Source organism: Rhinoderma darwinii, chromosome 2, assembly GCF_050947455.1.
Source record: "Rhinoderma darwinii isolate aRhiDar2 chromosome 2, aRhiDar2.hap1, whole genome shotgun sequence".
Classification (NCBI taxonomy): domain Eukaryota; kingdom Metazoa; phylum Chordata; class Amphibia; order Anura; family Rhinodermatidae; genus Rhinoderma; species Rhinoderma darwinii.
In genome coordinates, this window is record NC_134688.1 from 142,441,232 (window position 1) to 142,467,113 (window position 25,882).

Consider the following 25,882-nt stretch of genomic DNA (forward strand, 5'->3'; position numbering starts at 1 on the left):
CACTGTATAGTAAAGCACCACATGCACAAAGGCCCCTGTAGATAGCGTCACACACACATCCCTCTGTAGATAGCGCCACACACACAGCCCCTGTAGATAGCATCCACCCACACAGCCCCTGTAGATAGCAACGCACACATCCCCCTGTAGATAGCGCCACACACATAACCCTGTAGATATTCCTATAGATAGTGCCACACACACAGCCCCTGTAGATAGCGTCACACACATAGCCCCTGTAGATAGCGCCACACACACATCCCCCTGTAGATAGCGTTACACACACAGCAACTGTAGATAGCGCGACACACACATCCCCCTGTAGATAGCATTACACACAGCCCCTGTAGATAGCGTTACACTCACAGCCCCTGTAGATAGCGTTACACACACAGCCCCTGTAGATAGCGTCACACACACAGCCCCTGTAGATAGTGCCACACACACAGCCCCCTGTAGTTAGCGTCACACACATCCCAATGTAGATAGCATCACACACATGCCCCTGTAGATAGCGTCACACACATACTTTCCCCTGTAGATAGCGTCACACACACAGCCCCTGTAGATAGTGCCACACACACAGCCTCTGTAGACAGCGTTACACACACAGCCCCTGTAGATAGCATTACACACACAGTCCCTGAAGATAGTGTTACACACAGAGTCCCTGTAGGTAGCGTTACACACACAGCCCCTATAGATAGCGCCACACACACAGCCCCAGTAGATAGCGCCACACACACAGCCCCTGTAGATAGCGTCACACACAGCCCCTGTAGATAGTGCCACACACACACATCCCCCTGTAGATAGCTCCACACACAGCCCCCTGTAGATAGCATTACACACACAGCCCCCTGTAGATAGCATTACACACACATCCCCCTGTAGATAGCATTACACACACAGCCCCTGTAGATAGCATTAAACGCACAGTCCCTGAAGATAGAGTTACACACACAGTCCCTGTAGGTAGCGTTACACACACAGCTTCTGTAGGTAGCGCCAAACACACAGCCCCTGTAGATAGCGCCACACACACAGCCCCTGTAGATAGCGTCACACACAGCCCCTGTAGATAGTGCCACACACACATCCCCCTGTAGATAGCTCCAAACACAGCCCCCCTGTAGATAGCTTTACACACAGCCCCCCTGTAGATAGCATTACACACACATCCCCCTGTAGATAGCGTCACACACACAGTCCCTGTAGATAGCGCCACACACACAGTCCCTGTAGATAGCGCCACACAAACATCCCCCTGTAGATAGCGTTACACACACAGTCCCTGTAGATAGCGCCACACACACAGCCCCTGTAGATAGCGTCACACACACAGCCCCTGTAGATAGCGCCACAAACACATCCCCCTGTATATAGCGTTACACACACAGCCCCTGTAGATAGCGCCACACACACATCCCCCTGTAGATAGCATTACACACACAGCCCCTGTAGATAGCGTTACACACAGCCCCTGTAGATAGCGTTACACACACAGCCCCTGTAGATAGCGTTACACACACAGCCCCTGTAGATAGCATCACACACACAAATAGTACAGAAGCTGCAGCAGGGCCAGGAAACCAGCAGGGAAGAATCACAAGCAAAGGAGGAACAGGAAAGGCAGGTATAAATAGACAGAGGGCGGAAGCTAGCTCCGTCTGGCCAGGCTGTGATAGGCTCTCCCACTCCTAAGCCTGCCATCCTGAGTGGTGGAAAATGGAGTCAGTCTCACAGACATAGAAGCAGGTGCAGACTGATTACCTATGGGCGTGGATACAGAAGCTGTGCCTGGCAGATCCTTAACAGTACCCCCCCTTTTATGAAGGGCCACCGGACCCTTTCTAGATGGACCTGGTTTATTGGGGAAACGAAGGTGGAACCTCCTGACCAATACCCCAGCGTGAACATCCCGGGCGGGTACCCAAGTCCTCTCCTCAGGCCCGTATCCTCTCCAATGGACCAGGTACTGGAGGGAGCCTTGGACCATCTTGCTGTCCACAATCTTGGCCACCTCGAATTCTACCCCCTCAGGGGTGAAAACGGGGACAGGAGGTTTCCTCGAGGGAGCCAAGGACGGGGAGCAGCGTTTAAGGAGGGAGGCATGAAACACGTCGTGTACTCGAAAAGATGGGGGCAACTCCAGTCGGAAGGAGACAGGATTGAGGACTTCAATGACCTTGTACGGCCCTATAAACCAGGGAGCAAACTTCTTGGACGGGACTTTAAGGCGCAAGTTCTTAGACGATAGCCACACCAGATCCCCGACCATAAACAAGGGGTTAGCAGAACGTCTTCTATCTGCCTGAGTTTTTTGTATGCTCTGGGCCCAGACTGTGCACAGTTCCCGATGAACGACTTCTACCTCGGGATTGTTGGAACTACCAGGTGAAACGGAGGAGAACCGTGGATTAAACCCAAAATTACAGAAAAAGGGGGAGACCCCTGACGAGTTACTCACCCGGTTATAAAGGGAAAATTCGGCGAGGGGAATGAATGAGACCCAATCATATTGACAGTCAGAGATAAAACACCTTAAATATTGTTCTAGAGACTGATTAGTCCTCTCGGTTTGGCCATTAGTTTCAGGATGGAAGGCAGAGGAGAAGGACAGATCAATCTCCAACTTTTTACAGAAGGCTCTCCAAAACAAAGAAACAAATTGTACCCCTCTGTCAGAAACAATATTGACAGGGACCCCATGGAGACGCAGGATGTGTTTGACAAACAAGGTAGCTAACGTTTTAGCATTGGGTAGTTTTTTGAGGGGCACAAAGTGGCACATCTTACTGAAGCGGTCTACTACAACCCACACCACCGACTTGCCTGGAGATGGAGGCAAATCGGTGATAAAATCCATGGAGATATGGGTCCAAGGTCTCTGGGGAATGGGCAAAGAACGTAGTAAGACCGCTGGTCGGGACCTGGGAGTCTTGGACCTAGCACAAACCTCACAAGCGGCGACGTAGGCCTTAACGTCTTTATGCAACCCAGGCCACCAATAGTTTCTGCCAATGAGGTGCTTGGTACCCAGGATGCCTGGAAGACCAGATAGTGCGGAGTCATGATTTTCCCTAAGTACCCTTAGCCGGAATTGCAGGGGAACAAACAGCTTGTTCCCAGGAAAGTTCCCGGGAGCTGAACCTTGATAAGCAGCAATCTCAGAGACTAAATCAGAATCAATAGAGGAAATGATTATACCTGGAGGCAAAATACAAGCAGGATCTTCCTCCGAAGGAGGGCTAGCCATGAAGTTATGCGACAGTGCATCAGCCTTAATATTTTTAGACTCAGCCCTATAGGTAACCAAAAAATTGAATCTGGTAAAAAATAACGCCCATTGAGCTTGTCTCGGGTTTAGCCTCCGGGCCGATGCTAGGAAAACCAGATTCTTGTGGTCGGTAAGGACCGTTACCTGGTGCCTAGCTCCCTCCAGGAAGTGGCACCACTCTTCAAATGCCCATTTAATGGCTAAGAGTTTGCGGTTGCCAATATCATAGTTACTCTCAGTGGGCAAAAACTTCCTGGAGAAGTAGGCACAGGGACGGAGATATGTGAGGGACCTGGTACCCTGGGACAAGACAGTTCCCACTCCCACCTCGGACGCGTCAACCTCCACGATAAATGGCTCCATTTGGTTGGGCTGAACCAACACCGGGGCCGAAATAAAGCACTTCTTAAGGGCCTCAAAAGCCTGGACAGCCTCAGGAGGCCAGTGGAGGAGATCAGCACCCTTGCGAGTGAGGTCCGTAAGAGGCTTAGCCATGACCGAGAAGTTAGCAATAAATCTCCTGTAATAATTAGCGAACCCAAAGAAGCACTGTAACGCCTTCAGGGAGGCAGGTTGGACCCATTCCGCCACAGCCTGGACCTTGGCGGGGTGCATGCGGAATTCATGAGGAGTGAGGATTTGACCCAAAAATGGTATCTCCTTCACCCCAAACACACATTTTTCGGTCATCGCAAACAGTTTGTTTTCCCGAAGGACCTGGAGCACCTTCCTGACATGCTCAATGTGGGAGGACCAGTCCTTGGAAAACACAAGTATGTCATCAAGGTACACTACAAGAAATACCCCCAGGTAATCTCTTAAAATCTCATTTATGAAATTCTGGAAGACCGCGGGAGCATTACACAACCCAAAGGGCATGACGAGGTATTCGAAATGACCTTCGGGCGTGTTAAATGCAGTCTTACACTCATCCCCCTTTTTGATGCGGTTAAGGTTAGACGCCCCCCGTAGATCAAACTTAGAGAACCATTGGGCCCCCTGAACCTGATTAAAGAGATCAGGAATCAAAGGAAGGGGATACTGGTTCCTTACAGTGACCTTATTCAAGTTACGGTAGTCAATGTATGGCCTAAGACCACCATCCTTCTTCCCTGCGAAGAAGAAGCCAGCACCTACCGGAGAAGTAGAGGGGCGAATGTAACCATTGTCCAGGCATTCCTGGATATACTCTCTCATGGCTTCATGTTCGGGACAAGAGAGATTAAATACCCTACCCTTAGGGAGCTTAGCTCCTGGTACCAAGTCGATAGCGCAATCGTATTCTCTATGAGGAGGTAACACTTCGGAGGCCTCCATAGAGAAAACATCAGCAAAGTCCTGAACGAACTCAGGAAGCGTGTTCACCTCCTCAGGGGGAGAAATAGAATTAACAGAAAAACATGACGTCAAGCATTCATTACCCCATTTGGTAAGATCCCCAGTATTCCAGTCAAACGTGGGATTATGCAACTGCTACCACGGAAGGCCTAAAACCAAATCGGACGATAATCCCTGCATCAACAGTACAGAGCACTGCTCCAAATGCATGGAGCCAACAAGGAGTTCAAAAACAGGGGTATGCTGTGTAAAATAACCATTAGCAAGAGGAGTGGAGTCGATACCCACTACCGGGACAGGTTTAGGCAAATCAATCAAAGGCATAGCTAGAGACATAGCAAATTCCACAGACATGATATTAGCAGACGACCCTGAATCCACGAAGGCACTGCCGGTAGCAGACCTACCACCAAAAGAGACCTGAAAGGGAAGCAAGATTTTATTACGTTTCATATTTACGGGAAATAACTGTGCGCCCAAGTGACCTCCCCGATGATCACTTAGGCGTGGAAGTTTTCTGGCTGCTTATTCTTACGCCTAGGACAGGTGTTCACTTGATGCTTGTCATCCCCACAATAGAAGCAGAGACCATTCTTCCTGCGGAACTCTCTACGTTGTTGGGGGGACACGGAGGACCCGAGTTGCATGGGTACCTCCGAGTCTTCCGTGCAAGAACGAAGCAACGGAACCTCGGGAGGCATCATGGGGGAGTCAGAGGAGAAAACACATAAACGTTCACGTTGTTGTTCCCTGAGACATCGGTCAAGTCGTACCGCTAAAGCCATAACCTGGTCTAGGGAGTCAGAAGAGGGATAGCTAACTAGCAGGTCTTTCAGGGCGTTCGACATGGTGGTGTGAGGGACCAGGGTAGTGTAGGTATATGGGCTTGTGATTATGTAATGACAGGGATAGGGAAACAGACAAGTGAGCCCTAATCTACCCGCCACTCAGTCCCTGCCTACGTGCAACGACCCGCCCTAGGCGACGGGGTACAACTGGGCGACGGTTCCTACACTGAGTAAGTGCACGACAGACAACCAGACAAGGAAACACAGAAAAAAGGGAAACAGTGCAGTTGCCCACGGCAACACCGTGAGCAACAAGAGAAGTAAACGAGCCGAGTAAAACCAGGAGAGTACGAGGTGCCACACGCAGAGCAGGAGAGTAGTGAACAAGCCGAGTCAAACAAGGAGTGTACGAGGTACCAAACGCAGAGCAGAAGAGTAGTCAGTACGCTAGGGTCATATGAAGCAGGGTCAAATAGTACAGAAGCTGCAGCAGGGCCAGGAAACCAGCAGAGAAGAATCACAAGCAAAGGAGGAACAGGAAAGGCAGGTATAAATAGGCATAGGGCGGGAGCTAGCTCCATCTGGCCAGGCTGTGATAGGCTCTCCCATTCCTATGCCTGCCATCCTGAGTGGTGGAAGATGGAGTCAGTCTCACAGACATAGAAGCAGGTGCAGACTGATTACCTATGGACGTGGATACAGAAGCTGTGCCTGGCAGATCCTTAACACAGCCCCTGTAGATAGCGCCACACAGACATCCCAATGTAGATAGCGCCACACACACATCCCCCTGTTGATAGCGCCACCCACACATCCCCCTATAGATGGCAAAATACACACATCCCCCTATAGATAATGTCACACACACAGCCCCTGTAGATAGCGCCAAACACAGCCCCTGTAGATAGCGCCACACGCACAGCCTCTGTAGACAGCGTTACACACACAGCCCCTGTAGGTATCATTATACACACAGTCCCTGAAGATAGCGTTACACACACAGTCCCTGTGTAGCGCCCATGGCCGCGGGACGTCGGGTTCACTCACCTCCCGACGCCCGCAGCCATGGATCTGTGAGCGCTGGCCTCCGTCTCCCTCCAAGGAGATGCCAGCGCTCACATCCGCTCCGTCCGGCCGGGTCCCGTAGGGTGCGCGCACGCTCGCGCCCGCTCTTAAAGGGCCAGTGCGCGCACATGAAAACAATGTTCATTAACCCACATGATTTCCTGCCCTATAAGAATGCCCCAGCCCTTCTGATCCTTGCCTGAGCGTTGTTAGTCTTTCCCTGTCTGTCTCGCAAATGGTCCCTTAGTGTCTCCCGTTCCAGCTTTTACCCGTGCCCTGTTACCGTTCCTGTATTCCGCATTGTTCCCGTGCCTACCCGTGTTCAAGTGTCATCTGCCACGTCAAGTGCCATCTGCCACGTCAAGTGCAATCTGCCACGTCAAGTGTCATCTGCCACGTCAAGTGCCATCTGCCACGTCAAGTGCCATCTGCCACGTCAAGTGGCATCTGCCACGTCAAGTGTCATCTGCCACGTCAAGTGCCATCTGCCACGTCAAGTGCCATCTGCTCATCAGATACTGCCCGCCACGTCTGGCGCCACTTTCCGCACCTGCCTCCATCCGTGCTGAAGCCACAGTCACCGTCCGGACTATTTCAGGTACCTAAGCATTACTGTCTGCTATCTTGCTTTCACATAGACTGTGACCTGGTCAGCTGCCTCCCCGCTACGGCGGAGCGGCCTAGTGGGTCCACAAACCCAGTGTCCGTGACAGTACGCTCAGGCCATGGAACCCGCTGGCCAGCCCAAGACCCCAGTACAGAAGATTCAGACAGAGATGCATGACCTACGCACTCGTCAGGATCAACTCCTTGAGGCGGTGAATTTTATTCTGGTCCGCCTGGATCTACTCGCTGTTCCACCCCCGGTTCTTCCTCCAGAAGCTGTTGCCGTGCCACTGCCTGTTGCTCCCCCTGTTTGTTCCGGATCCTCAGTTCCTCTGCCTCTTCCTCCTCGCTATGACGGTGACCCCAGAGCATGCAGAGGATTTCTTAATCAATGCACGGTGCATTTTAGGCTACGGCCTCATCTCTTCCCCTCCGAGGAGGCTAAAGTAGTGTTCATTATCTCCCTCCTTGCTGGCAAGGCCCTCGCATGGGCAAACCCAATCTTGGAGCAACAAGGACCTGTATCCGCGGACCTAGCCTTGTTCCTGCAGTCCTTTCGTGCCGTGTTCGAGGAGCCGGGTCGAACATCCTCTGCCGCAGCCACTCTGTTGACCCTCAAGCAAGAAGGCTCCACAGTAGGGGAGTATGCGATCTCCTTCCGTACCCTAGCAGCCGAGCTGGCATGGAACAATGAGGCACTGGTGGCGACCTTCAGGCAGGGACTGTCCTCTCACATCAAGGACGAACTGGCAGCCCGCGACCTTCCTTCTACCTTGGATGCCCTCATCCTGTTAGCCACCCGGGTTGATATGAGAATCCGGGAGCGCTCTCAAGAGGTTCGTCAGGAGAGCCGGGCCCACAGACCAGCACCCCCTGCCCAGAGACCACAATTGTCCACTCCTAGTGCGCTACCTGAGGAACCCATGCAGGTAGACAGAGTCCGGTTATCTGAACAGGAGAAGCAGCGCAGACGCTCCTCTGGACTTTGCATGTATTGCGGCCTCAAGGGTCATTTTGTGCGTCAATGCCCACAGAAACCGGGAAACTCCAGTACCTAGGGTTGGTTGGAGAGGCAACTCTAGGTGGAAAGTCTCCAAACGTTAAAACCTCTTCCAAATTATCGATACCTGTGGCCATCGTCACCGGACAGACTTCACATCCTTCCTCCGCCTATCTTGACTCTGGAGCGGCTGCTAATTTTATCCACCAAGATCTAGTGGATCGGTTTCAACTACCCACAGTCCGTCTGGAGAGACCCCTGGCAGTTGCCTCTGTGAACGGTCTACCGCTGCTTGATCCAATCAAGCTCATCACTGAGCCGGTGACATTACGGGTCTGAGCTCTTCACTCAGAACAGATCTCCTTCCTGGTACTACCCAAGGCTATCAATCCTATCCTGCTGGGTCTGCCATGGCTCCGTCTACATGCCCCGACACTCGACTGGAGTTCTGGAGAGGTTCTTCAATGGGGCTCCAGATGCCATAGCCATTGCCTGTCACAAGTCCGTCCTGTTGTGCCCCCTCTGCCTCAGTCACTCTCCGATCTACCTTCTCAGTATGCCAGTTTTGCGGATGTCTTCTGCAAACGAGAGGCTGAGATGTTGCCTCCACATCGGAATTATGACTGTCCCATTGAACTGGTTCCCAATGCTTCTCTTCCCCGTGGACGAGTATATCCTCTCTCCTTGCCAGAGACTTTATCGATGTCAGTCTATATCAAGGAGAACTTGGAGAGGGGTTTTATTCTAAAGTCTTCCTCCCCGGCCGGGGCAGGATTCTTCTTCGTTAAAAAGAAAGATGGATCACTCCGACCCTGCATTGATTACCGTGGTCTCAATCAGATCACGGTCAAGAACAAGTACCCGTTGCCACTCATTTCCGAGCTGTTTGATCGCATACGAGGAGCCAAAATTTATTCCGAGCTAGATCTGCGAGGGGCCTATAATCTAATCCGGATTCGCCAGGTGTGACGAATGGAAGACGGCATTTAACACCCGCGATGGGCACTACGAATACCGAGTGATGCCCTTCGGACTGTGTAACGCTCCCGCAGTATTTCAGGAGTTCGTTAATGACATCTTCCGAGATCTCCTCTATAAGTGTGTTGTAGTTTATCTCGATGATATTCTAATCTTCTCCCCAGATCTGATGACCCATCGGAGGCACGTTCGTCAAGTTCTTCTGCGACTAAGAGAGAATCGCTTGTATGCCAAGTTAGAGAAATGCACCTTTGAAAAGAGGTCTCTGCCCTTCCTGGGCTATGTCATCTCAGATCAAGGCCTTAAGATGGACCCTGAGAAGTTAAAGTCTGTCCTGGAATGGCCACGTACTCAAGGCCTAAGGGCCATACAGCGGTTCCTTGGTTTCGCCAATTTCTACCGGCAGTTTATTCCGAACTTTTCTTCTCTGACGGCCCCCATCTCTACCCTTACCAAGAAGGGTGTGAACGCCAAGGTGTGGACTCCGGAGGCAGAGTCCGCATTCATTAGCCTCAAGAAAGCCTTCACTTCAGCTTCGATCCTCCATCACCCTGACATATCTGGGCAGTTCTCACTGGAAGTGGACGCTTCCTCTGTTGGTGCAGGCGCACTTCTGTACCAGAGGAGCTCCAAAGGAAAGGCAGTAGTGTGTGGCTACTACTCAATACTGTTTTCCTCTGCTGAGCGCAGTTATTCCATTGGAGATCGGGAGCTACTGGCTATCAAATTGGCCCTGGAGGAGTGGAGACATCTTCTGGAGGGTGCTGCTCACCCCATTATGATCTTCACCGACCACTAGAATCTCACTTACCTTCAGTCCGCTCAAAGACTGAATCCTCGTCAAGCCAGGTGGTCACTGTTCTTCACCCGTTTCCAATTTCTGCTCCACTACCGTCCCGCTGACAAGAACGTGAGGGCCGATGCCCTGTCCAGATCATTCGAAATGGAAGACACGGTGGAGTCCCTTCAGACGATCATAGACCCATCCTGCGTTGTCACCGCCAATCCTCTGCAGCTTAGAAATATCCCTCCAGGGAGAACTTTTGTTCGGTTGGCAGACAGAAAAAGAATTCTCCGCTGGGGACACAGTTCTAAACTAGCTGGGCACGCCGGTGTCCGTAAGACCCAAGACCTGATCGCTCGTCACTTCTGGTGGCCCACGCTACCTAAGGATGTTCTGGACTTTGTCTCTGCTTGCACGGTGAGTGCCTCTTTCAAGGTGGCTCACAGCAAGCCTGCCGGCCTGCTTCAACCCCTGTCTGTACCCAGTGCCCCCTGGCAGCACATCGCTATGGACTTCGTCACGGACCTTCCTCTCTCGGCAGGATGCAACACCATCTGGGTGGTGGTGGACCGGTTCTCTAAGATGGCACATTTTATCCCGCTGACCGGCCTACCCTCTGCTCCTCGACTGGCAAGCTTCTTCATTCAGCACATCTTCCGCTTGCATGGCTTGCCTCTTCACATTGTGTCCGACCGGGGGGTTCAGTTTACCTCCAAGTTCTGGAGAGCCCTCTGTAAACTCCTGGATGTGAGTTTGGACTTTTCCTCTGCCTATCACCCCCAGTCCAATGGGCAAGTTGAGAGGATCAACCAGATCATGGAGAATTATATCCGCCACTTCATCTCTTCACAGCACGATAACTGGGTACAGCTTCTACCATGGGCGGAGTTTTCTTATAATAACCACACAAGTGAGTCCACCACCTCCACTCCGTTTCACATCGTGTACAGTCAACAACCCAGAGTTCCTCTTCCAGTGTCGACTTCATCTCAGGTACCCGCAGCTGACTCTGCATATGGGGACTTCCTGCAAATCTGGCAACAGACCCGGTCCTCTATTTTGCAGGCGGTAGATCGCATGAAGCGTAAGGCAGATACCAAAAGAAGAGAGCCGCCTCAGTATCTTCCTGGGACTAAAGTCTGGCTGTCCTCTCGAAACATTCGCTTGAGGGTGCCTTCATACATGTTTGCTCCCAGGTTCCTTGGTCCCTTCCAGATCCTGCAACAAATTAACCCTGTTTCCTATAAGCTGCGGCTGCCCCCTACCCTCAGAATCCCTAACTCCATCCATGTGTCCCTCCTGAAACCAGTGGTCCTGAACCGCTACAGCAAGATCTCTAGTTCCACAGTTGCTTCCAGCGGTCCTTCTGATGTATTCGAGGTAAAGGAGATCCTGGACCGCAAGAGGGTTGGAGGAATGACTTTCTATCTGGTGGACTGGAGAGGGTTTGGTCCTGAGGAGAGGTCCTGAGAGCCAGAAGAGAACCTCAGCGCCCCTACTCTTATTAAAAAGTTCCTCTCTCTCTCTGGTCCCAAGAAGAGGGGGTGTAAGAGGGGGGATACTGTAGTGCCCATGGCCGTGGGACGTCGGGTTCACTCACCTCCCGACGCCCGCAGCCATGGATCTGTGAGCGCTGGCCTCCGTCTCCCTCCTAGGAGATGCTCACTTCCGCTCCGTCCGGCCGGGTCCCGTAGGGTGCGCGCGCACGCTCGCGCCCGCTCTTAAAGGGCCAGCGTGCGCACATGAAAACAAGAATGCCCCAGCCCTTCTGATCCTTGCCTGAGCGTTGTTAGTCTTTCCCTGTCTGTCTCGCAAATGGTCCCTTAGTGTCTCCCGTTCCAGCTGTTACCTGTGCCCTGTTACCGTTCCTGTATTCCGCATTGTTCCTGTGCCTACCCGTGTTCAAGTGTCATCTGCCACGTCAAGTGCCATCTGCCACGTCAAGTGGCATCTGCCACGTCAAGTGCCATCTGCCACGTCAAGTGTCATCTGCCACGTCAAGTGACATCTGCCACGTCAAGTGCCATCTGTCACGTCAAGTGCCATCTGCCACGTCAAGTGTCATCTGCCACGTCAAGTGCCATCTGCCACGTCAAGTGCCATCTGTCACGTCAAGTGCCATCTGCCACGTCAAGTGTCATCTGCCACGTCAAGTGCCATCTGCCACGTCAAGTGTCACCTGCCACGTCAAGTGCCATCTGCCACGTCAAGTGTCATCTGCCACGTCAAGTGCCATCTGCCATGTCAAGTGCCATCTGCCACGTCAAGTGCCATCTGCCACATCAAGTGCCATCTGCTCATCGGATACTGCCCGCCACGTCTGGCGCCACTTTCCGCACCTGCCTCCATCCGTGCTGAAGCCACAGTCACTGTCCGGACTATTTCAGGTACCTAAGCATTACTGTCTGCTATCTTGCTTTCACATAGACTGTGACCTGGTCAGCTGCCTCCCCGCTACGGCGGAGCGGCCTAGTGGGTCCACAAACCCAGTGTCCGTGACACCCTGTAGGTAGCGTTACACACACAGCCCCTGTAGATAACGCCACACACACAGCCCATGTATATAGCGTCACACACACATCCCCCTGTAGATAGTGCCACACACACACACACACATCCCCCTGTAGATAGTTCCACACACAGTCCCCCTGTAGATAGCATTACACACACAGCCCCTCTGTAGATAGCATTACACACACATCCCCCTATAGATAGCGTTACACACACTGCCCCTGTAGATAGCGCCACAAACACAGCCCCTGTAGATAGCATCACACACACAGTCCCTGTAGATAGCGCCACACACTCATCCTTCTGAGGATAGCGCCACACACACATCCCAATAAAGGATAGCGTTAGACACACAGCCCCTGTAGATAGCGCCACACACACATATCCCTCTGTAGATAGCGTTACACACACATCCCCATGTAGATAGCATCACACACACATCCCCCTGTATATAGCGTCACACACATACATCCCCCTGTAGATAGCGTCACACACACAGCCCCTGTAGATAGTGCCACACACAGCCCCTGTAGATAGTGCCACACACAGCCCCTGTAGATAGCGCCAAACACAGCCCCTGTAGATAGCGCCACACACACACAGCCTCCGTAGATAGCGTTACACATACAGCCCCTGTAGATAGCATTACACATACAGTCCCTGTAGATAGCGTTACACACACAGCCCCTGTAGATAGCGTCACGCACACAGCCCCTGTAGATAGCGCCACACACACAGCCCCTGTAGATAGCGTCACACACACAGCCCCTGTAGATAGCGCCACACACTCATCCCCCTGAGGATAGCGCCACACACACATCCCACTGAGGATAGCGTTACACACACAGCCCCTGTAGATAGCGCCACACACACATATCCCCCGGTAGATAGCGTTACACACACACAACCCCTGTAGATAGCGTTACACACAGCTGCTGTAGATAGCGTTACACACACGGCCCCTGTAGAAAGCGTTACACACACAGCCCCTGTAGATAGCGTCACACACACAGCCCCTGTAGATAGCGTCACACACACAGCCCCTGTAGATAGCGTCACACATAGCCCCTGTAGATAGCGCCACACACACAGCCCCTGTAGATAGCGCCACACACACACACACACACACACACACACACACACACACACACACACACACACATCCCCCTGTAGATAGTTCCACACACAGTCCCCCTGTAGATAGCATTACACACACAGCCCCTCTGTAGATAGCATTACACACACATCCCCCTATAGATAGCGTTACACACACTGCCCCTGTAGATAGCGCCACAAACACAGCCCCTGTAGATAGCATCACACACACAGTCCCTGTAGATAGCGCCACACACTCATCCTTCTGGGGATAGCGCCACACACACATCCCAATAAAGGATAGCGTTAGACACACAGCCCCTGTAGATAGCGCCACACACACATATCCCCCTGTAGATAGCGTTACACACACATCCCCATGTAGATAGCATCACACACACACATCCCCCTGTATATAGCGTCACACACATACATCCCCCTGTAGATAGCGTCACACACACAGCCCCTGTAGATAGTGCCACACACAGCCCCTGTAGATAGTGCCACACACAGCCCCTGTAGATAGCGCCAAACACAGCCCCTGTAGATAGCGCCACACACACACAGCCTCCGTAGATAGCGTTACACATACAGCCCCTGTAGATAGCATTACACATACAGTCCCTGTAGATAGCGTTACACACACAGCCCCTGTAGATAGCGTCACGCACACAGCCCCTGTAGATAGCGCCACACACACAGCCCCTGTAGATAGCGTCACACACACAGCCCCTGTAGATAGCGCCACACACTCATCCCCCTGAGGATAGCGCCACACACACATCCCACTGAGGATAGCGTTACACACACAGCCCCTGTAGATAGCGCCACACACACATCTCCCCCGGTAGATAGCGTTACACACACACAACCCCTGTAGATAGCGTTACACACAGCTGCTGTAGATAGCGTTACACACACGGCCCCTGTAGAAAGCGTTACACACACAGCCCCTGTAGATAGCGTCACACACACAGCCCCTGTAGATAGCGTCACACACACAGCCCCTGTAGATAGCGTCACACATAGCCCCTGTAGATAGCGCCACACACACAGCCCCTGTAGATAGCGCCACACACACAGCCCCTGTAGATAGTGTCACACATACAGCCCCTGTAGATAGTGCCACACACAGCAGTGATGAAGGGAGGGAGTGATGGAGGGATGAAGAGAGGGAGGGAGTGATGGAGGGATGATGGGAGGGAGTGATGGAGGGATGAAGGAAGGGAGTGAGTGATGGAGGGATGTAGGGAGTGAGTGATGGAAGGAGTGAGTGAGTGATGAAGGGAGGGGGTAATGGAGGGATGAATTGATGAAGAGATGGAGGGAGGGATGAAGGGATGGGGGTTTGGAAAAGCACTCACCAGCCTGGAGCTCTGTGTAAAGACCTGACTGGTGGGTGGGCCTTCTCGCCTGCAGATATTCTGCTTCTTCACTGTGGTAGAAGGACCTGATCGGTGGGCGGGGTCACATGGGCATGACGTCATCAAAGGTCCTTTAGCCTACAATTCGGAGCACATTTATGTAGAGAGGTGTAACTTTCACTATCCCGGCTAAGCCCGCCCCAAAATGCTCTACCTGTACCTTCTCCCCATCTCTGCAGCGACAGATGTGCAGTTCGGGCAGCCATGGGCCCCCTGGGTGCCTCGGGTCCCGGGCAGCCGCCCGAACCGCCCATATGATGATCCGCCATTGGGGGTGATTTATAGGGAGTTTATAGCATATTGTCCCCATTAAGTCACTTTAGAATTTAAATAGTCAATTAAAAATAGGTCTTGGAAATTTTCATTAAAAGGTAAAAAATAACTGATAAACTTATAAGCCTCCTAACATTGTTAAAAAATAAAAGGATGTACAAAAAAATATTGTCTTCATAAAGTAGACATAAAGGAAATGTTAAATAGTAAATGTCACGCCAGTGGTGTATGTGGATCAACTAGGCCGATCCGTCGTAGCGGAGAAGCAGCTGGCCAAACAACACTCAATAACAGTCTCTGGGGTAAGAGTACCTGGGAAGATGATCTGGCAGATACTCGGAGAAACAGACACGTGGTGTAGCAGACACTTGGCACAGATGCAAAGCTCAGTACATAAATACAGCACCAGAACAAAGCTCAATACATATATACAACACTAGAACCAAGCTCAGTACATATATGCAGCACCAGAACAAAGCTCAGCACATATATACAACTCCAGAACCAAGCTCAATACATATATACAGTACCAGAACAAAGCTCAGTACATACATACAACACTAGAACAAAACTCAGACATATACAGCATCAGAACCAAGCACAATAAATATATACAGCACCAGAACAAAGCTCCATACATATATATACAACACTAGAACCAAGCTCAGTACATATATAGAGCACCAGAACCAAGCTCAGTACATATATACAACTCCAGAACCAAGCTCAATACATATATACAACTCCAGAACCAAACTCAATGCATATATACAGCACCAGAGCAAAGCTGAGTACATAAATACAGCTCCAGAACAAAGCTCAGTACATATATACAACTCCAGAACCAAGCTCAGTACATATATACAGTACCAGAACCAAGCTCAGTACATAAATACAACACTAGAACCAAACTCAGAAGATATATACAGCATAAGAACTAAACTCAGTACATAAATCCAGCACCAAAACCAAGCTGAGTACACATATACAACTCCAGAACCAAGCTCAGTACATATATACAGCACAATAACCAAGCTCAGCACATAAATGCAGCACCAAAACAAAGCTCAGTACATATATACAACACCAGAATCAAGCTCAGCACATAAATACAACTCCATCACATATCGGATATGCCAGACAGTTGTGAAGATTATGTTCCCCTGAGTTCGGATATGCCAGTCCAGAGGTGTAGCTAGGTTCTCCAGCACCCTGGGCAAAGATTCAGTGCCCCCCCACCTCTTTTCCGACATCTCCTTCCCCCCTCGCCGTGTTTGTTTTCTCTACCAATCAATGACGTGTCATTTATTTTCCACATTTCTTTTTATGTAACTTGAGCATAAAAACATTTGTACATTTTACAAGCAATATAGTTCTAGACACAACACCAGAACCAAGCTCAGTACATATATACAGCAACAGACCCAAGCTCAGTACATAAATACAACACCCGCACAAATACAGCTCAATTTAGTGCAACCCCTGCCGTATAGGTTTGTACGGCATAAAACTACAGCTCCCAGCATGACCCAAACAATGGTAAGATTATGCTGGGAGTTGCTGTTTCACAAAAAAAAAATCATACAAACCATAATCTCGCTGCAGATCATACAGTGACTACAGTACTGATTAGAGGCAGAATAAACATTTATGTTAAGTGACTCACTGGTGACGTCTTTTCAGATTTTAATTGTTCATTTTATCTTTTCTAATCCATCTGGTCCTGACCTCTATGATGACTTCTCCTGGTCACAGCTGATTTCTGCAGTTTTCCAGTCAGGTGTCTTCAGCTGCTCACGTTTCAAACATTTTTGCACCTATAAACGAAGATAAAATTCTCATGATGCCACACACTACACCCTAAATACAAATATAATAGTGTCATACACTGCACTTCTAGTTATAATAGCGCCATACACTGTTCCTGATTAGAATAGCACTATACACTGTGTCCCTGATTATAATAGGACCATACACTGTGTCCCACACACACATTGCTCCCTGTAGATAGTGCCCCCATAGAGACCCTTATAGATAGTGTCCGGAATAGATCCCCCTGTAGATAGTGCCCCCATACAGAAAAGATATAGGCACAGTAGAACAAAACCTCCAGGGTAGCAGGGTGCAGGCCTCCAGGGATCCGACTTGTCTTAAATGCGGTTTTCCATTCGTCACGCTTGCGTATACGAATCAAGTTATAGGCCCCGCGTAGATCCAGCTTAGTGTCCACCTTATGTCCACAAATCCTGTCGAAGAGCTCAGAGATAAACGGCAAGGGGTACTTATTTTTTTACCGTGACTTTGTTCAATCCACGGTAGTCGATGCACAGTCAGAGTGACGCATACTTTTTCTCCATGAAGAAGAATCCAGCTCCGGCTGATGAAGTAGATTTCCTGATGAACCCCCTCAGCAGGTTCTCCATGACATACTGCGACAATGTCTGGGTTTCAGGCAAGGAAAGCGGGTAGACCCGTCTACAAGAGAGAGAGGTTTTAGGAAGCAACTCTATAGGACAGTCATATGGAAGATGAGGAGGAAGGACCTCTGCTTCCTTCTTGCTGAAGACATCCGCATAGCTGGCATATTGTGGAGGTAATCCAGAGAGTGACTAAGGCAGTGGAGAAAGAATGAGATTCACCTAAGGCAGGCAGCGTTGCAGATATCGGGGTCCCCACTGGAGGACCTCTCCAGAGTTCCAATCAGGGACTGAAGCATGTTGGCGAAGCCATGGCAATCCCAGTAGCATGGGGTTGATAGCTTTGGACAAGACATAGAAAGCAATTAGCTCTGAATGAAGGACTCCTATGTGTAGTCTCAGTGGTTTGGTGATAGACAGGATAGAGTCAGGCAGAGGTTGTCCATCTACAGGGGCGACTGTCAAGGGTTTGTCTAGAGGAACTGTGGTCAAATGGAGATAATCATTAAAGTCCTGCTGGATAAAATTTACAGCCGCTCCAGAATCCAAGTAAGCAGTGTGATCTTTCACTGGTGACAATTGACACTGGAAAAGACAATTTAGGAGAGAATTTAGTGGTAGGGAGTGATTCACCTAGGTTAGTCTCTTCAATCAAACCTTGGTGCTGGAGTTTCCTGGCGGGCATTGGCACACAAAATGTCCCTTGTGGCCACAGTACAGAGACAATCCAGTTGATCGTCTGCATTGCTGTTTCAGGTAGGACAATCAGAGTCTATCTATCTAGGCTCCTCAGAAGGTGTAGTAGCACAGGGTGGTAGCGGCCTTTGAAATTTTGGTGCCAGTCAACAAGGTCTCCTCTCCCGATGGACTTCCAGAGTTCGCTCTTGGATCCGCATATCGATCCTTTTAGCCAGAATTTTTAAGGTATCAAAGGTAACAGGAAGCTCTCGAGCTGCCAGTTTATCCTTAATATGAGGAGCAAGACCCTGCCAAAAACGGCCTCATTATTCCAAGCCAGCTCCACCGCCAGTGTACGGAAGGAGATAGCATAGTCCCCTACAGTTGACTCCCCTTGTTTAAAGGCTAGCAGTGAGGCAGCGGGTCCTCGAACACTGTATGGAAAGTCTCTAGAAACAGTGATAGATTAGAGAATTCTGGACCCTCTCGTTCCAAGATGGGGTTTGCCCATGCCACGGCTTTGCCAGCGAGGAGAGAAATAATTAATGCTACCTTGGCCTCATCAGAGGTGAAGAGATGAGCACATAACTTAAAGTGGATCGTACATTTATAAAACAGGTATCAGTTGAGAATATACATATTTTGCAACCCCTGGATTGAGAGTCATTTCCTTGTATCTAGCTGAGAGTAGCTTTTTCATTGAGTACTCTAGGACAGTGATCCCCAACCACTGGGCTGTGGACCAACACTGGGTCGCGGATCATTTGGTACTGGGCCACGGTATCTGGTATTTGCCCCGGTGGCCTCAGGGAATTTCGGGCGAAAAACCGTACCAAACTGTGGCGCAGTTTTTCGCCCAGAATGTCCGCTGCGGAAAACTGCTGAGCTGGCCTCCTGGGATGACGTTTCATCCCAGGAGACCGCTGCAGCCTGTCATTAACTGCAGCAGCGGTCACATGGGATGAAACGTCATCCCTGGAGGCCGGCCCTCTAACGTTATCCAGGCCGGTCTCCTGGGATGATGTTTCATCCCATGTGACCGCCGCTGGTCCCAGTTCCAACTGCATCTGTATCCTTAGGATGCAGATACAGTTGAATTGAATGCTGGAGAGGGAGTGACAGCTCCTTGCCCCAGCATTCAGTCTGCTTTGAGCGGCTCGGCGCAGGCAGGCACAATGTTGTGACGTCATTGTGCCTGTCTACGCCAAGTCGCTCATAGCACAGACCGGAGGAGAAGGATCCTCCACCCATCGTGGGAACGGGGATAGCTAAGAAATTATGTTATTATTTTTTATTAGGCACATATGGGGGCATTATACTGGGTATGGAAGTGGGGACTGATATGGTGGCAGCTATGGGAGCATTTTACTGTATGGGGCACCTAAGTGAGGCCTTATACTGTATAGGAGGCCTTATACTGTGGGGGCAGCTATGGGTAACATTATACAATGGGGGCAGATATGGGGACATTATACTGTTGGGGCAGCTAAGGAGAGGATTATACTGTGAGGGGGCAGTTATGGAGGGCATTATACTGTGAGGGCCAGCAATGGGGAGCATTATATTGTATGGGGCAGATATGGGGAGCATTATACTGTGTGGGGCAGCTATGGGGAGCATTATACTATGGGGGCATTATACTGTGTGGGGGGAGGCTATGGGGAGCATAATACTGTGTGGGGGCAGCTATGGGGAGCATTATACTATGAGGCATTATACTGTGTAGGGAAGCTATGGGGAGCATAATACTGTGTGGGGGCAGCTATGGGGAGCATTATACTATGGGGGCATTATACTGTGTGGGGGAAGCTATGGGGAGCATAATATTGTGTGGGGGCAGCTATGGGGAGCATTATACTATGGGGCATTATACTGTGAGGGGGAAGCAAGATCAGGGCATCTCCTAAAATGGCTATGGGGCGGATAACAGAATGTAATTTTTTTCGGAATAAAGTCAATATGACAGTGTGTGTCATGTACGTGTGAGTAATAGGTGTATTGCCTTAGGATGGAAGAGGCGACACAGATCATACAGGTTTAATTGTGTGAGTAAAGTGTCTAACATGGTGGGGATATGCGTCTTGCGTATCATGACCTGCATAGAGTAGATTGAATTGGAGGATTTAGATCACCTGCCAGGATAAGGGGGCAGAATGTTCTAGATAGAAGATAGGAGAGCAAAGATGAGTATAAATCCCGGTTGGGAGTTTTTTAGTGCATATACATTCAAATACGTGTATGGTTTGTTGGCTGTTCTGCAGAACGAAACCTCCTCTCTGGGTCAACATAATGGTTTTCCATGGAATATGGCAGTCTTTTGCTTAAACGGGTGTCTAGTCCTCTGCGTTTAAAGTTGAAAGAGGCCTTAAAGAGGCTCTGTCACCACATTATAAGTGGCCTATCTCCTACATAAGGAGATCGGCGCTATAATGTAGGTGACAGTAATGTTTTTTATTTAGAAAAACTATCTATTTTAAAGCACTTTATTAGCGATTTTTAGCTTTATGCTAATGAGTTTCTTAATGCCCAAGTGGGCGTGTTTTTACTTTCGACCAAGTGGGCGTTTTACAGAGGAGTGTATGACGCTGACCAATCAGCGTCATACACTCCTCTCCATTCATTTACACAGCAGCATCGCGTTCTTACTAGAACGCGATGTGCAGCCACATACACAGACATTAACATTAATCAAGTGTCCTGATAATGAATATACATTACCTCCAGCCTGGACGTCATGTGTATTCAGAATCCTGACACTTCTGAATCTTTTCTGTGAGATTCCAGCAAGCCACGCATAATCTCGCGAGAGTTTACGTTGTAAACAATATTTTGTTTCCCTTGCTGGAAATCTCACAGAAAAGATTCAGAAGTGTCAGGATTCTGAATACACATGACGTCCAGGCTGGAGGTAATGTATATTCATTATCAGGACACTTGATTAACGTTAATGTCTGTGTATGTGGCTGCACATCACGTTCTAGTAAGAACGCGATGATGCTTTTGTAATTGCTACAATATGTTACCCCAATATTGTGCTCTGTAAAGCACTACAGAAGTTGACGGCGTTATATAAAAAATAATAATAATAAATGAAGCAACAAGACGCACAAATAAAATCGCTCAGCACCAGGTCCAAAAAGTTAGTCTTTTGAGCTTTTAGTGGGACTATTATTCTAAACCAATAGAATAGAAAATATGAAAAGAAGGAGAAGGACGGACATGTGACCTATATACAATGTCCTTCCATTAAATTAACAATTGGTTGGGTTTGAAAGGGCTATTGAAATATTCTGCCGTTTTAAATACACACACACACATGCACACACACACACACACACACTTATGTCTAGTAAGAATGCGATGCTGCTGTGTAAATGAATGGGGAGAAGAGTATGACGCTGACTGGTCACTGATTGGTCAGCGTCATACACTCCTCTGTACAACGCCCACTTGGTCGAAAGTAAAAACATGCCCACTTGGGCATTAAGAAACTCATTAGCATAAAGCTAAAAATCGCTAATAAAGTGGTTTAAAATAGATTTTTTTTCTAAATAAAAAGCATTACTGTCACCTACATTATAGCGCCGATCTCCTTATATAGGAGATAGGGCACTTATAATGTGGTGACAGAGCCTCTTTAATACATTGGCTTAACCGTGGGGCATGCAAAACAGGGTGGTCATTTGTTTTCCAATGTATCCCTTGGAAGGAATACAGCATTGGCTTCTAGACTTTGAAGGTGAGTGAGCAAGTTCTTTCTTTTAACAGGAGTATTCAAGCCTGCTACATTCCATTAGAAAAATGTTTGTGGGTGCAGTATACGTGTTTGCACCATGTATGATTTGTGTTCTTATATGAACTCCTGAAAAAAACAGTTGTGGAGGTCAGATGAGGGTGTCTGAGTGTAGTCTAATCCCATCTCAGGTAACACTGCTTGTTTCATAGAGCATAAAATGCAGAAGGACCAATGAGCAGGGTCAGTGAAGGTGGATCTAGAAGGGATGGGGGCTTGAGAAAAACCAGTTAGATTAGTCACAAGGCCAAAACATCAAAGTTAACAAGTGTAAATGAAATGACATTATCATTAAAAAAAGACAAGCAGTCAAGTCCCCAGGATCAGGGGTAGGTAGTGTCGGTTGAACGTCAGGGCATATATTCTGGATGAAAGATGGTAACCTCTGCTAGTCTAGAATGTGAAAGTGCTTGTGGGCAGACTCTAGATCATCAAATAGAAGAGTGCAGTTGTTCACCGTGACTCCAATTTTACAGGGGACTTGTAGTTGTTGTTTAGTAGGTATGTAAAGGATCTGCCAGGCACAGCTTCTGTGTCTACGCCCATAGGTAATCAGTCTGCACCTGCTTCTATGTCTGTGAGACTGACTCCATCTTCCACCACTCAGGATCTCAGGCTTAGGAGTGGGAGAGCCTATCACAGCCTGGCCAGACGAAGCTAGCTCCCGCCCTCTGTTTATTTATACCTGCCTTTCCTGTTCCTCCTTGCTTGTGATTCTTCTCGTTTGGTTTCCTGGCCCTGCTGCAGCTTCTTGAACTATTTGTCCCTGCTTCCTACTGACCCTGGCTTACTGACTACTCTCCTGCTCTGCGTTTGGTACCACGTACACTCCTGGTTTGACTCGGCTTGTTCACTACTCTCCTGCTCTGCGTTTGGTACTTCGTACACTTCTGGTTTGACTCGGCTCGTTCACCACTCTTGTTGCTCATGGTGTTGCCCCATTTCTCTTAGCTTCTGTGTACCCTTGTCTGTTTGTCTGTCGTGCACTTATTGAGCGTAGGGACCGTCGCCCAGTTGTACCCCGTCGCCTAGGGCGGGTCGTTGCAAGTAGGCAGGGACTGAGTGGCGAGTAGATTAGGGCTCACTTGTCTGTTTCCCTACCCCCATCATTACAAGGTACTTGCAGATTGTCATAAAGGCTATTCTTCTTTGGGTGACTAATGCTGAATAGTATTTAAAAAATAAGATTTTGTGTCCATACACATACATTGTGGAACATATTTTGTAGCTCGTAGAATGTCTTTCATTTGAAAGTGGAAGAATCAGGAAATCACTTGTTGAGGGTGTGCGTATTGCTTTTACATTCTGGACCAAGTCTTTCGACCCGTTCCATGACCAAGGCAGTAAGCTCCAGTGTAAAGCCCAGGGCCATGGGATGTCTTTCATGATAAATTAAGTAGGTCATCACCTTTGAGTAGCTAGGGTATGCACAGAAAGCAAAGACTGTTCCTCCTGCACCAGTTTTCTAGGTCATCCAATTGCTCCTGTATGGTTTTGGTTGTGTCTTCCTGGCTGCAGACCCTTTCCTGTAGGGCACTAAGAGATGTTTCATATTTCACCACTCTGAATTCTACTTTATTAAACTACTGGGCATTGTTGGTAATTTGTGCCAGGGCTGTATTTATGGAGGCAGGAAGGAAGTCTCTCCTTTTTTCTAGAAGTGGCATTATAATTTTGGTGACCTCCTGGGTCACTGATGCCACCGGGAAGTTAATTTATACAATTTTAAATGGGGTTGATTAAACCTTTGTCACAAGAATTTTTCTATAGTTATTTTTCATGTATATAATTTGTTGCATATTTTCAGTTTTAGCACAGCATATTCACATGTGTCAAAGCGATACGTAAAATGAAACTTTTAAAATAATAGTTAGGGTTGATGTATTTTAAGCCTTTTACGCAACAATACACTTAAAGTACAATAGGTCAAAAGAATATAAAACAAAAAAGAAATGTAATGCTGCCAGGAAACATCTGGGGAATAATTATTCATATTTACTAAGTGGAACTAAGCTGTAAGGCTTTAGAAGAGCACATTAAATTGAATTGGCATCCACATTACTTTAAAATTACTATCAGTTCATGAATACAGTCTTGTTTCTACTTTCAACGTTTTCAAGCACCATGTATGACCAAGTATATGTGCCAAGTATAAAACAAAAAAGCAAACACAAAAAAAAAATGGTGTATGTTTTGTCATAGGTTAATAGTTTCTAGTAATGTTCATATCATAATGTGATTTACTTAAATATGCAGCTAATACATGGAATTTGATGGAATTAAATTGTTACAATTTCTTTAGAAAAGAGTCAGAGCTCAGATTTTCTCTTATTCATTCAGCACAATCAGAGCCGGAAACTGAGGCTACAATGAATCAATGCAGTGTATAAAGAAGAACATCCCTGGCTGCTGACAGGGAAGGCAATGAAGTGTCTAGCTGCCACTTCTTATTAGCAGTCCTTTCATAACTAATTAGCGCTGGAATATTAGCAAAAGTGGATACTGACATAAGTGTGTGTGTGTGTGTGTGTGTGTGTGTGTGCGCGTGCGTGCGTGTGAGTGTATTTAAAACCGCAGAATATTTCAATAGCCCTTTCAAACCCAACCAATTGTTAATTTAATGGAAGGACGTTGTATATAGGTCACATGTCCGTCCTTCTCCTTCTTTTCATATTTTCTATTCTATTGGTTTAGAATAATAGTCCCACTAAAAGCTCATAAGACTAACTTTTTGGACCTGGTGCTGAGCGATTTTATTTGTGCGTCTTGTTGCTTCATTTATTATTATTATTTTTTATATAGCGCCGTCAACTTCTGTAGTGCTTTACAGAGCACAATATTGGGGTAACATATTGTAGCAATTACAAAAGCTAATGTGATACAGATAAGTGAAACAGTGGTTTACAGCATACATTTTCCAATACAAGCTTACAATCTACAAGGAACAAATAATAGATACAAGAAGTCAGACAATGTAGCAAGTAGCTCTTGTAATGTTAGGTAGAGGCAGTGTTGGAATATCGGTTGGGGGACTCTTTAGGCCACATTATATGGTTTTAAACCAAAAAAGGAAATCTTGAAATCATGTAATAAATTTCATCAAAATGCAATTTTATTAAACAAATTATACAATATTTTACATCAGTACATAGTACAAAAATAACCATAAAATGGTGAGATAGTTTGTGAGGAATAATTACAACTCATTATTTACGATATTATATCGGGAATCACCTGGCTTTCTTTTAACCTATTTTTAAAAATGTCTATAGTATATACTTGGGAGGGGGGTTATTTTTGTACTATGTACTGATGTAAAATATTGTATAATTTGTTTAATAAAATTGCATTTTGATGAAATTTATTACATGATTTCAAGATTTCCTTTTTTGGTTTAATATGTGAATTTTGTGGTATCTTGAGTATAATTACTAGTAGGAAATATATTGTATAGGTTATAACACATTATATGGTTAGGTGTATTTTCATTCAGCAATTTAAGATTTGTAAGATTGGACAATGTTGGAAAGAATCTTGTATGCGAGAGGGTGAGGAGGTGGTTAAAGTAGTAAAGAGGGGGTTGTCATTTGTAGTGTGAAGGTTACATGTAGGGTGGTATCTGTTAGAATAGGGAAAAATTGGATAGGGCATTGTGTTTACAGTGAGGATTTTAAATTGGAATCTTTGGGTTATAGACAGTCGGTGGAGCGACTGACAGAGGAGGGGGAGCGTGTCATAAGAAAAATGGAAGAGGTAGAAAGGTTGTGTAGCAGAGTTCAGGATAGATTGGAGAGATGTTAGTCTGTTTGTGGGCAGGCGACAAAGAAGAGTGTTACAGTAGTATGCTACATG